Raw genomic sequence first — 12,272 nt, 5'->3', positions numbered from 1 at the left:
TTAAATGCTCTAATGTCCATATCCTTTGTTTACGTTTATGCAGCCATGAGAGAAGAAAGAAATCTAGACAAAGAAATTACTCTTGTCTTAAAATGAAATCCTTTGATACGTTGAAAAAGTGATATAATAAATCATTGTTTTGCTTGTCTCAAATACAGGGTGTTTGTGAACTCTCTCGAAAAAATTCACAGGCTTGTGTTTTTTTTTGTAACTCTAGTAGTTTTCATGTAATTTGAGGTCAAAGATTTTATATGACCGCCATTTTGAAACGGCTATAGTCATCGAAATGAAATTTTGCATGTTTGTGTACCACGTTAAAATACACAAGTGTGTCAAATTTAAAGTTTGTACCTTGATTCAAACTCGAGTTATAAGGCTATTTATAAAAAACACATACAGACAGACAGACGGAAAACGAGGCTCCGGCGACCCATGTTTATAATGTAAAATATTCATGTATTAACCCAAGGAATAATCCTGTGAATTTTTTCGAGAGAGTTCACAAACACCCTGTATTTTGTTAAATATTTGCTTAATTCTCATAGCTTGGATTGGCGAAAAAGAAAGTAGAGATTAACTTGATCAAAATACGTAACTATATTGTAAGCAATAATCATACTGTAATGTTTCAATTTAACTTACCGGTAACCGTTTTAGGCTATGTTATGCCTAGGCCAGGTTAGGTTTTTGTTAGATCAATTGTAATAAAAGTATGCCTATCTCGCATTTTTCATAGTTTAAATATTTCTTAATGTTTATTAAATTACTAATGTAATAATGTTTCTAATAGTTTGTTTTGTAAATAGGTGTAACCAATAATATTTCTACCCAATTACCGTACCTAGGTTAGCTTACCCACTTACCGTATTTAGGTTAGGTTATCCATTGTAAATATTTCAGCAACACAATAACAGTTATAAATGTACATTACTATTTTATTTCACAAACAAAGGGATACACATGTAAATATAACACAACAAACTAAATAGTTAAAACATATTTATTTATTACATTTGTGTGAATGTTTGTTTACTAGTTTACAATAGCTTCTCTGACTCTGACAGCTCGAGCTCCAGCCGACAGCAGCTGTTGGATCAACGACGATCAAGCGGGCAGCGATGACGTCAGGCTGCCGGAAAAGGAAGATAACTTTTGGTGGAAACATCTGGGTTTAAAGTTCTAGAACATTCCATGGTCTCCATAGCAACCAAATCGGGTATAAATACAGCAGTCCACGGGTCAGTCTTCACTTCACGAGTTGACAGTCAGCGCTGCGGGTGTAAACCATTTGCCAGGCGCAAATAAAACAATAATAATTAATAGTAATCAAATTTGTATTTGTGAAAGAAAATAAAAACAAAGAATAAGGTCAGTCCCAATTGTGTACTCATTTGAAATATTAATAAGGGAATTTGAATTAGACAAGTAAGTAGGATAGAAATTAGAATAGGCCTACACACAAAGCATTTGTCAGGCCCCGGCAGACCGCTGGTGCTGCGGCTTTAACACTCAACACTCACGCACATTCGGTAGTTGTCTGGCACCTTTTTAAAGAGTGCTGCGACCGAAATAACACTAACAAGTAGTGGCACTAAACAATTTAACTCCATACAAAGCATTTGTCAGGCCCCGGCTGACCGCTGGTGCTGCGGCTTAACACTAAACAAGCACGCATATTTGGTAGTTGTCTGGCACCTTATTTTAAGAGTGCTGCGACCAAATAATACTTACACATAGTGGCTCTGTATAACTTAACATTATATCTCACATTTCACACATTCTGCAGTTAGGATAAAATCAGTCACGTGGCAAAGAACCCATCCCTGAGAAACTTTGATAAAAATACAAAATAAAATAAATACAATTAAATGAAATTCAGAGTTAAGTCATTGAGACGTTACAATACAGAAACTAAATAAAAACCCCTTTTAGCGAATTTCCCTATAGGGAAGTAGCTATTACCGTAGGTGGCACGGTAAGACCTAGACCCGGGACCGATTTAATTTTCCATTTTGATGTCCCCAGAGGCCAAAAACACTATTCGTTCAAATTTTTATATATGTATATATATATAGACATATATATATATATATATATATATACGTCCGTGAACGCGATAACTTGAGTAATTTTTGTCCGATTTTGATGAAATTTGGTTTAAAGGTGTAAAGCGGGATAAACTTGAATGAGTTCGCGAACCAGCATGATCGGACCATGGGAACGGGGCTTTACGGGGGGTTTTATGGGGTAAAAATTGGTTTTTCTCACTTTTGACCCTCAAAACACAAAATTTCCCAATTTCTCTTTAGACCTTTTTAAAGAGCTTAAAAAAACAAATAATTTAGTATATGAAAGTATATATTTTTGTTCGATTATTAGTAACGGAGAAAAAAATTGTAAATTTAAAATTCCCATGTTATTCTTATGGAGAATATTGTCAAATGTTGTAGTTTGCTTGTTTATGAATATATTTTGATCAAACTTCGCAAATTTATTTATTTTCTACTAAGCTATCAATATTTTACTCAAAAACACACTTTATTAGTTTCCTTGTAGCAGCAAACCTAGGTACTCGTTAAACCTAATGTTATTAAAATATATTTAACTGAAAATCAATTCAGACAAATGGAAATTCGCTTAGTCGGCAGGTTTGCTGCGGCGGGGGTATTGTTACTACTGTTCACTAGGAAAAAATCACTAGTATATAATATAACGAAAATAAGTACAATTTCATACCTCATTATACACTACAATCTGACTGGAGGCCAGAAAAGCTCAATTTCCTATCGTTAACATTTCAAACATAATGAGCTCAAAACCTTTAGCTGCAATAACCTTCAATAGTTAAATATAGATTACTTTTCACAATCCAACATATTGTCCTAATATAGCCAATATACAGATAGAAAAAAAACACCAAATAAATTAAATAAGCTATTTTAACTCCCTAGGAAACTGTCAAGCCAATGTTTATGCAAAAGCTACAGGCATTAGAAAAACGTTGTTTTACTAAATTACTGAAAATAGTTACTTTCAGTACAAGATCTTTGGACTCTGCAGGCATATGTAATGGTAGCATAGAGCATAGGTTGCCGACAGTAAAATTGCCTTGCTGCAGATCTTCTTATTTACATTTTTAGTGCAATTTGAAAAATGCATTGGACCAAGGCCCCACTAGAAAAACAGGCCTTTTTCTAGTGGGGCCTTGATTGGACCCACTTTGTACAACAGCTGTTGAACCTATTCTTTATGCTATATTTTTGGTTCAATTATCTAGAAAAAACAATTATTTGTTTGCTATTTTTTTTAGGTCCTCTCAATTGGCAGACTGGAGACCAAACACCTAGTTTATTTACTTGGTTAAATCCTCTCATCGTCCTTCTGCCTTTGGCCATATTTGAAAATATTTATTTAATATAGGCTATGGTTAAATATCATTTAGCTGTTAATTTTGAAGACTCTCAAAATCTGATTATCAAAATACACTTGATCAAAAATGGTTTACTACCTATTTTGAAAATCTGCCCTTGATTTGCTGAACAATGCACATGCTAAGACTGTACAGAACAGTAAGCTGAATGAGCCTATCTGAAACAATCATTCTATTAAGGAGCATCATGCAGTAACTGACTCCATTTCCTTATTATCTGTAAGTCTGCCAATACTACATTAGTCATTCTAATGATGAGCTGCACAATAAGTCTCTGTTTAACCAATGAATTTGGATATTGCAAGTAGACTTGTAATCAGAACACCCCAAGAGTGTCAAGCTTAAATTTTAGTAGGTCTCTGAAATGACACTTATAATAGAGACCTGTGTTTTTTTTTACCCCCCTTAACTGGATCGAAGCAATATGTAGCTATTTTAATCACTATAATAATAATTATCTCTGATCAAATATTGTCTCAATTTAAAATTGTAGGTAAAAATAATATTGAAGCTTGATGGTGAATGGTCAATGACAAAATAAAATAATACCCTGATAACTCCACTCAATTTTGTGGACGCTTCTGCAAACACCACCTAGTTTATTACAACCCATTAAAAATGTCAATGTTCTGGATAACTCGACAACCCCCAAACTCAGGGCCGCGTTAAGAGTCAGTGGAGCCCTGGGCAAACCCCAAAAGCAACGCCCCCTTTTACCTAGTGCGGGCGGGGGCGGTGGTTGGGGGATACCCAGCGGGCGCCCCCGAACATCAGCGCCCCTGGGCATATGCCCAGTCTGCCTGTTTATAAAAGCGGGCCAGCAAACTCGACATCTTTTTGGGTCCACAAATTGTCGAGTTAGTGCGGTTTTACATAGCATATCAAGAGATGATCGCAAAAGAATGCATAAACTTTGTCTTATCTCACTCTGTAAATTTTGGGTTTTTATTGATATGTTTATTAAGCTTGTTTAGTATATATTTTTAGGTATCACTTCCTACAGTAAGCTAATGTCCAATGTATGCAGTGCAGTACTAAGTGGAAGGGTATTCTGGCAAGGCCCCACTAGAAAAACAGGCCATGCTGCAACGCAACACTACGTCACAGTGGTGGATAGATTCACTGCCAAATCCCATATGTTTTATTTAGGTAAATAAACTGGCTGTCAAATTTTAATGGTAAGAATTTAGTACAACTATCCACCACTGTGACGTAGTGTTGCCTGCGCTGCAGCATGGCCTGTTTTTCTAGTGTTTGTAGTTCATATCAATGCAGTAAATTTGCAATTATGTGTGCCATTGTAAAATGTTGATAGAGCAACCAATTGCTCCAAGAGAAGTATTGCAGTTTGCAGTGAATGTTGCGGTGGCTTTGACTGTATAATATAGTGTAGTAGTACAAAGCGCCAGGCTATAGAGTCCAACCTCTTTTATCAGGGCAATTAAAGAACCCTTTACAGGCAACATTGATTTGAAGATGAGAGACACGTTATTTTTTCCCAGTGGCTTAGTGACGCAAGAGCTGGAATACAGTGGCCACTGACTGAAGGAAATAAAAAAAACCCCGTCGCAGCAAACCTGCATACTAAGCGAATTTCCATTTACCCGGCTTGATTTCTACTAAAATATTCCCTATAAATTTTCAGATTTATTTCCTATTTAAATAACAGTACCTGGGGACCGAGCTTTGCTCGGGGAAAATTATTAGTATACTCTGAAAAGTATTGCAGATACATTAATCCACTCCTAATCTCCACACTGCTCACCTTCACTACTTACTTCACCACTCCCTACGTCGTGGACCTGTTTTCCCTCCTTCCCTATACCATTTTAGAATTGCAGATACATAAATGCCACAGACAGTTCCCACACTCTGCACTGCTAGCATTACTACTTCCTACACCATTACCTACGTCATGAAGCTGTTTTCCTCCCTTCTCGTAGCATTTTAGGATTGTAGATACCTTAATGTAATTCCCATAAACAGTTCCCAGACTCCAGACTGCTCACCTTTACTAATTCCTTCACCACTTCCTACGTCGCGGACCTGTTTCTCTCCCTTCCAATGGCATTTTAGGATTGTAGATAACTTGATCTAATCGTTATTAACAGTTCCCACACTCCGGACTGCTTACCTTTACTACTTCCTTCACCACTTCCTACGTCGTGAACCTGTTTCCCTCCCTTCCCATAGCATTTTAGGATTGCAGATTCCTTAATCTAATCGTCATAAACAGTTTTCACACTCCAGACTGCTCGCCTTTACTACTTCCTTCACCACTTCCTACGTCGCGGACCTGTTTCCCTCCCTTCCCATAGCATTTTAGGATTGTAGATAACTTGATCTAATCGTTATTAACAATTCCCACATTCCGAACTGCTCACCCTTACTACTTCCTTCACCACTCCCAATGTCGTAGACCTGTTTGCCCTCCTTCCTTATACTATTTTAGAATTGCAGATACATAAATGCCGCAGACCGTTCCCACACTCTGCACTGCTAGCCTTACAACTTCCTTCCTCATTTCCTACGTCATGGACCTGTTTTCCTCCTTTCCCATTACATTTTACTTGCAGATTACCTTAAAAACAGTTCCCACACTCCAGACTGCTCGCCTTTACTACTTCCTTCACCACTTCCTATGTCGTGGACCTATTTCCTCCCTTTCCATAGCATTTAAGGATTGCAGATACCGTAATCTAATTGTCATAAACAAATCCCACTCTCCACACTGCTACCCTTGACTATAGAATCGAGTAATCTTCAGTATAATCTTTGCTCAATAGTAACAACTGATGTTTTTCCTTTTGTACTGTATTTTGTTTTGCTAGTATACTGTGGATGGACAAATAATTACAAGTCTTTTGTTTACTTTTTCCTTGTTATTTAATTCAGCCAACATGGTTACCTAGCAACCCATAAGACTAATGTTAAAAAAATGTGATTTTCAGTTTCATTTTTCTACGTAATTAGATTTTTGTTGGCAGTTCTATTTGCAGTAAACTCGTTTTTAGGCCAGAAATAAACTATATACAACATTTGAAGAAAATCGTCGGAGCCGTTTTCGAGATCCTGGTGCAAGCATACATACATACATACATACATACATACATACATACATACAAGCAAACTTTGCTCGTATTAGAGTATAGGATTAATTTTAGTGAGTAGTTAGGTTTGCTGCTACGGGGAAGATGTTGAGGTGTGTTTTTTCAATTGAAATATTGATAGCTTAGTATGAAATAAACCAAATTGCCAAATTTGATTAAAATATATCCATAAACAAGCAAACTAGAACAGTTTATTTATTCTCCATAAGAATAACATGGGAATTTTTAATTTACAATTTTTTTAATTTTCTCCGTAGTCAATGAACATTCAAAAACACTTCAATATACTAAATTATTTGTTTTTTTAAGCTCTTCAAAATGGTCTAGAGAGAAATTTAGAAATTTAAAGTTTTTAGGGTCAAAAATGAGAAAAACCCATTTTTACCCCATAAAACCCCCCATAAACCCCTGATCCCATGGTCCGATTATGCTGGTTCGCGAACTCGTTCAAATAAATGTAGGTTTACACGTTTGTACCAAATTTCATCAAAATCGGATCAATTTTGCTCGAGTTATCGCGCTAACGGACACATATATAAATATATATATATATATATATATATATATATATATGAATTTGAACGGATGGTGTTTTTGGCCTCTGGGGACCTCAAAATGAAAAAGTAAATCGGTCCCGGGTCTAGGTCTTACCATGAGACCTACGGTAATAGCTTATTCCCTATATGGGAAATTCGCTAAAAGGATTTTTTAGAGGGAAACGAGGTCAAGTTGGTTCATAGAAAAAACGAGCGTAGGGTACTGTGACCTTTACAACTAACAACAGGCAAAAAATGCATATTCTCTAACCAGAGCATAAATGCATCCAGAGGAAAACTTTGTGAAGTTACCTCTCATGAGTCAAAACACTCAAAACCTCAATTAAACGACAGAAGGAACAGTTTCAAACTACTATCATCCACAGCAAAATTTTCCCTGAATTCAACTAGCAACAATAATACATGGTGACTCCATATTTCCATTACATATCCATGATAATTTTTTGCTCAGTGAGTTGTTCAATAATTTTCTATGTGTAAAGTACTTGGTTTGTTGTAGTGTACAGCTGATAAGAACACTAACAACACGTTGTCAGTTTTGTTCAATTTAAATTTGACGATAAGACCCTCGTGTACGTTGGTCACACGTGTGAGGTTAGTATCCCTTCTGATAGCTTTACCCTATCACCAGCTGCCCTTGCAACGCTGTAGATTGCTCTGATTGTAACATGTCTAGGTCAGTTTTCCTGTTTTCTACTGACAACTTCCTCAAAGCATAGCTATTGTGGTATTTTCAAACTGTTACTTTTAAGGAAGCCTTCCTAATGTTCTTCCATAACAAAATCATTAGGATGTCAAACAAACTATAACTTGTGCCGCAAAGTCACCAAACATCGGCATCCACCAGATGCGATCACCAGTGACAGCCCCAGAGTAGTTGTTGTGCTGCCAGGTGATTTCAAAACAAGCCAAAACTGTTGAAGTTCCTCCAATCTAAGCCTTGTTACCAGCTGAGGATATAAAAATAAAAACAAAATTAATACTACTGTAGAATATTTTACTCCATTGCCTATTATTACAATAGTTTGAATTAAAAAACGTTTTGAATTTAAATCTTCCGGATTAACAACAAAATCAGACTAAAACAAAAATTGTACAGCTACATCTCAAGTTTTAGACATTAGCTCATGCTTTGTTTGAATAATTTCATTACTGTTTGTTTTCCTTCAACATTTTTTAAGTTAGGTGTGTCGATGGATAAAGACTAACTAGTGTCTTTTATTAATTGTTCTCATACTGTTCAAAAAGCTAAACAATTGTGATAAAAAATTACATTTTTCAAAATATTAAACACAGTTAGTTGTGTATCTTCTTTGATATTATGAGCCAATTAAAAAAGTAGTGGATAAGGATGGCTGTCCTTGCATTAAAGGAAGAGTGCTGCAAACTGTCCAAGTAATTGACAGTATTTGATAGCAAAGAGTTATGACTCAATCACACGTTTAGGTTTAGCTTTATGTTTAGACCATCTTATAAAAATTGTCTTTTGACTAACTAAATTTTAGTTTAGGACTAGTTTCCTGTTTCCAAATCCAATTGTCTGTCTTATACATGCCATAGACAGTTTATAAAACCTTTTACAATAAAATAATTCATACTGAACACAAAAACAATTAAATAAATAAATAAAAATGTCTTTATTAAGCGTTTCTCTAAATATCTTAGTCTACTATTTGGTTGTTATTGGTTGATTATTGATTGTTTTGGTGTGGTAGGTTTATGTGTGAATCTGTAAATACAAGTGTGGTTCTCAACTGTGTGCATTTTATTCAACTTACACTGTTTGGACTTGTTTAAAGCCAATTGACACACTTTTGGTGTACATGTGTTAAATGTTACTAGTGTACATGTTGCTCGAAATCAAGCAATTGCAAAGAAGTACAGGAGTTATTTACAAACAAATTACTTGGTTGAAAACTTATAACAGTCATAATTTCCAATGATTTTAAAAGAGCAAACGAGCCAACTAAAAGATTATCAACCAATGGAAATACTTACAATTTACATAACAGTCCTTTTCTATTTTAAAGGGTGAATTTTTAACAATCAAACTGCCCATGGACGGGAAAAGGTAAGCTTACAATTTAAGGTCAACGTAAAAAGGCTGTCAGCATTTATCATAGTCTTAGTCATATGCCAAATCCTTAAAATAAAAATGTAATAACTAACTTATATCATTAAACACAAACCAACATCCAAAACTATACACATTTTTAATACAACTTCGATAATTTACACATTGACTGTTAATTTTATTATTTTTGACTTAATTTTTGCTTCGCAACGGAAAAAATTTGTTTCATAATTATTGAAATAGATTTATAATAATCTATCATAAAGTTTAAGGATTAAATAAACCTACCACATAGTTGTTTTATTTTTTTTATCAGCTGTCTAAAATCGTGAAATAGGCATTTGACAGTTCTGGTTGTTTACATTTAAATGTCAAAGCAAATGTAAACATTGTGGATTTTCTCATGCTTCCATGGAGACCAATTATTAATATTTAATTTCTGACAACAGCTGGAGTTTCAAAACAATTTTTGTTTCCCACGTTAATCTTATGGAGAAATACAAAACTTTAAAGGGCCCCAGGGCCTCACTCTCTAATTATTTCCCTAAAAAGAAAGTTTCCTGCACAACTTCACGTTACGCTCTTTCCAATGACACCAAAAACATGTCAATCGGTTCAGTAGTTTCGGAGGAGTAATTGTCACAAAATTCCTGCTTGCGTATTAAATAAGTACTAGTGAACCTGTGCGGCTCAATGCCCCGCAAAATTACATATGAATTTAGAAAACAAATTCATCGTGTTACTTATATATTGGCTCAACGTCAAAAATTAAAAACAGTAATAATAAATCCTTAGAAGAGAAGCAGTCCAACCATTTTCTAGCTGTATGTGTATTTTATTTAGTAAATTAATAAGTGTTCAAGTATGTTATAGGGTAGTTACCTATTTTTAAAGATTTTTAAAAATACACGTAACAAAACTTTTTATCATTTCAAACCAATAGGCCTATGTAGAACCTGCTATGTGGCATATTTTGAGGGTCATAAAGATGTTGCTTGAAGAAAACACAATTGGTCTGGGTAAGAACAGTGCTGATCTTTAATTAAAGTGCTTAAGTTACTTGGCTTGGTGCTTTCATAACTGCAAACTCAAAATACACCCACAAGTATAAAAGAATCAAGTTATTGGTTGTATAACCTATTTTTGTGTAACAACATTATTCACTTGAAGTAGATGATTTGTTTGATTTGTCGATCAGCTGTTTTGTTTCAAATGAATAAATAATGTCAAAGATTTGTGATTTTAAATACATAGATTATTATAGCAAAGTTTTCTAAATCATGGTTACTTAATCTCAACTAATTTTTACTATTCCCAGAATTAAAATAAAGTAGTAAGATCCATTATGAATAAGCATTAAGGTATACAATACTTAAATTGAAATGTAGTATACATCAACAGTCATAATACACAGAAATTATTATGTAGTATACTTTGACTATGTTCAAGTAACAAACATATGTTTCTGTAAATAAAAATTATCTCCTATGTTATCCTTATGGGGAAATACGAAATTATAAAGGACTTCAGGGCCTCACTCTCTCATTATTTCCCTAAAAAGAAAGTTTCCTGCACAACTTCACGCTACGCTCTTTCCAATGACACCAAAAACATGACAATCGGTTCAGTAGTTTCGGAGGAGTAATTGTCACAAAAAATCTGCTTGCGTATTAAATAAGTACTAGTGGTCGTCCTGTGGTCGAAACTCGACCAAAAATAATTAATGTACAGACTACTATATTTTCTCCCCACACTGTAAATAAAACATGTGATTGGGATTTCCTCCAATTGTTTTGATTTTCTGTTTACATTTTGTTGTTATTTCGTCACCATCATGGCAACCCAGTTGGTCCATGTTAATTTTTTGAAGTTTTCAAATTCGTTTTTTGTGCTTATTTTTTAGCCTATTTTAATTTATAAAGGGATTCTGCACATCTACAGGCAAATATCTTTCTAACAGTATGCGTAGATTTTCCCTGCGATGCACACGAGCTGAGAAAAAAGGTTTTAAAGAAACATGCTTGCCTATTAATATATAGATAGATAGATAGACTAGTGTCCCTGTTGCTCGAATTTGAGCAATTGTGTATTAGAGGCGTTATTTTAAAAGCATTAACGGTCATAATTTCTGATGACCAAGATTCGACCAAAAGATTATGGAAATACTTAAGATGTACATAACAGTATTATATCAATTTATCCAGGCTCTCTCGCTTTTTTCTATTGTAATATTTACACTAACCCAAATTCAAATAGTAAATATTCCATTTCAACCAAGTCAGTAAATGTTTGTAGCAAACTGTATTAGCAAACTTATTGAATGTTTAGAATTAATGAAATGAAATGAAATGAGTAAGTGCTTTATTAAACGATAAGGTAATATGTACATCCAAAAACATAACACTTTTAAACAATGGTTGATAACAACCGTTTGTTTGGTTGACACAATCTTTGCCTTCTAAAATGAATATGTTTAGAATTAACATATGTTCTTCTTCTCACTATTAACTTCTGTCAACAGCTGGAGTTTCATAACAATTCGATTCCCATGTTAATCTTATGGAGAAATACGAAACTTTAAAGGGCCACAGGGCCTCACTCTCTAATTATTTCCCTAAAAAGAAAGTTTCCTGCACAACTTCACGTTAAGGCTAGTACTCACTAGGACACCCGGTCGCTTATCAACCGGCGACCTGGTTGACGAGCGACTAAGTTGATGATTGAACGTTTTATTGCTGGGGGGTACACACTAAGATACCTAGCACTTTCAACCGAGCAGGAAATCAAAATTTGGCGGGGATGGACTGTGTTTGGTTCTGGAATCTGGTTCGAGCTCTAGTTGCACTGACCTGTGTGTTGTGACAACATGCCCACCTACGAAGAAGAGATTGCTGCCGCAGTTATAATTCTAATTAATTGCAGTAACCATAGAAGAAGCAAGACATTGTTCAAAAGATTTTGGGCTAAAGAGTGGCTTCAACGCAGACACAGTTACAGCCAATGTGGCCACATGGCACTTCTACGAACTTTGCGAGATGATAATCCTCAGGATTACAAGAATTATTTGAGGATGTCAGACGACAATTTCCGTCACATTTTGC

Source organism: Macrosteles quadrilineatus, unplaced genomic scaffold (genome assembly GCF_028750875.1).
Source record: "Macrosteles quadrilineatus isolate MER2022 unplaced genomic scaffold, UCM_ALF_1.0 Scaffold_2__2_contigs__length_208266976, whole genome shotgun sequence".
Lineage (NCBI taxonomy): Eukaryota > Metazoa > Arthropoda > Insecta > Hemiptera > Cicadellidae > Macrosteles > Macrosteles quadrilineatus.
Note: the sequence above shows the minus strand (reverse complement) of the source record.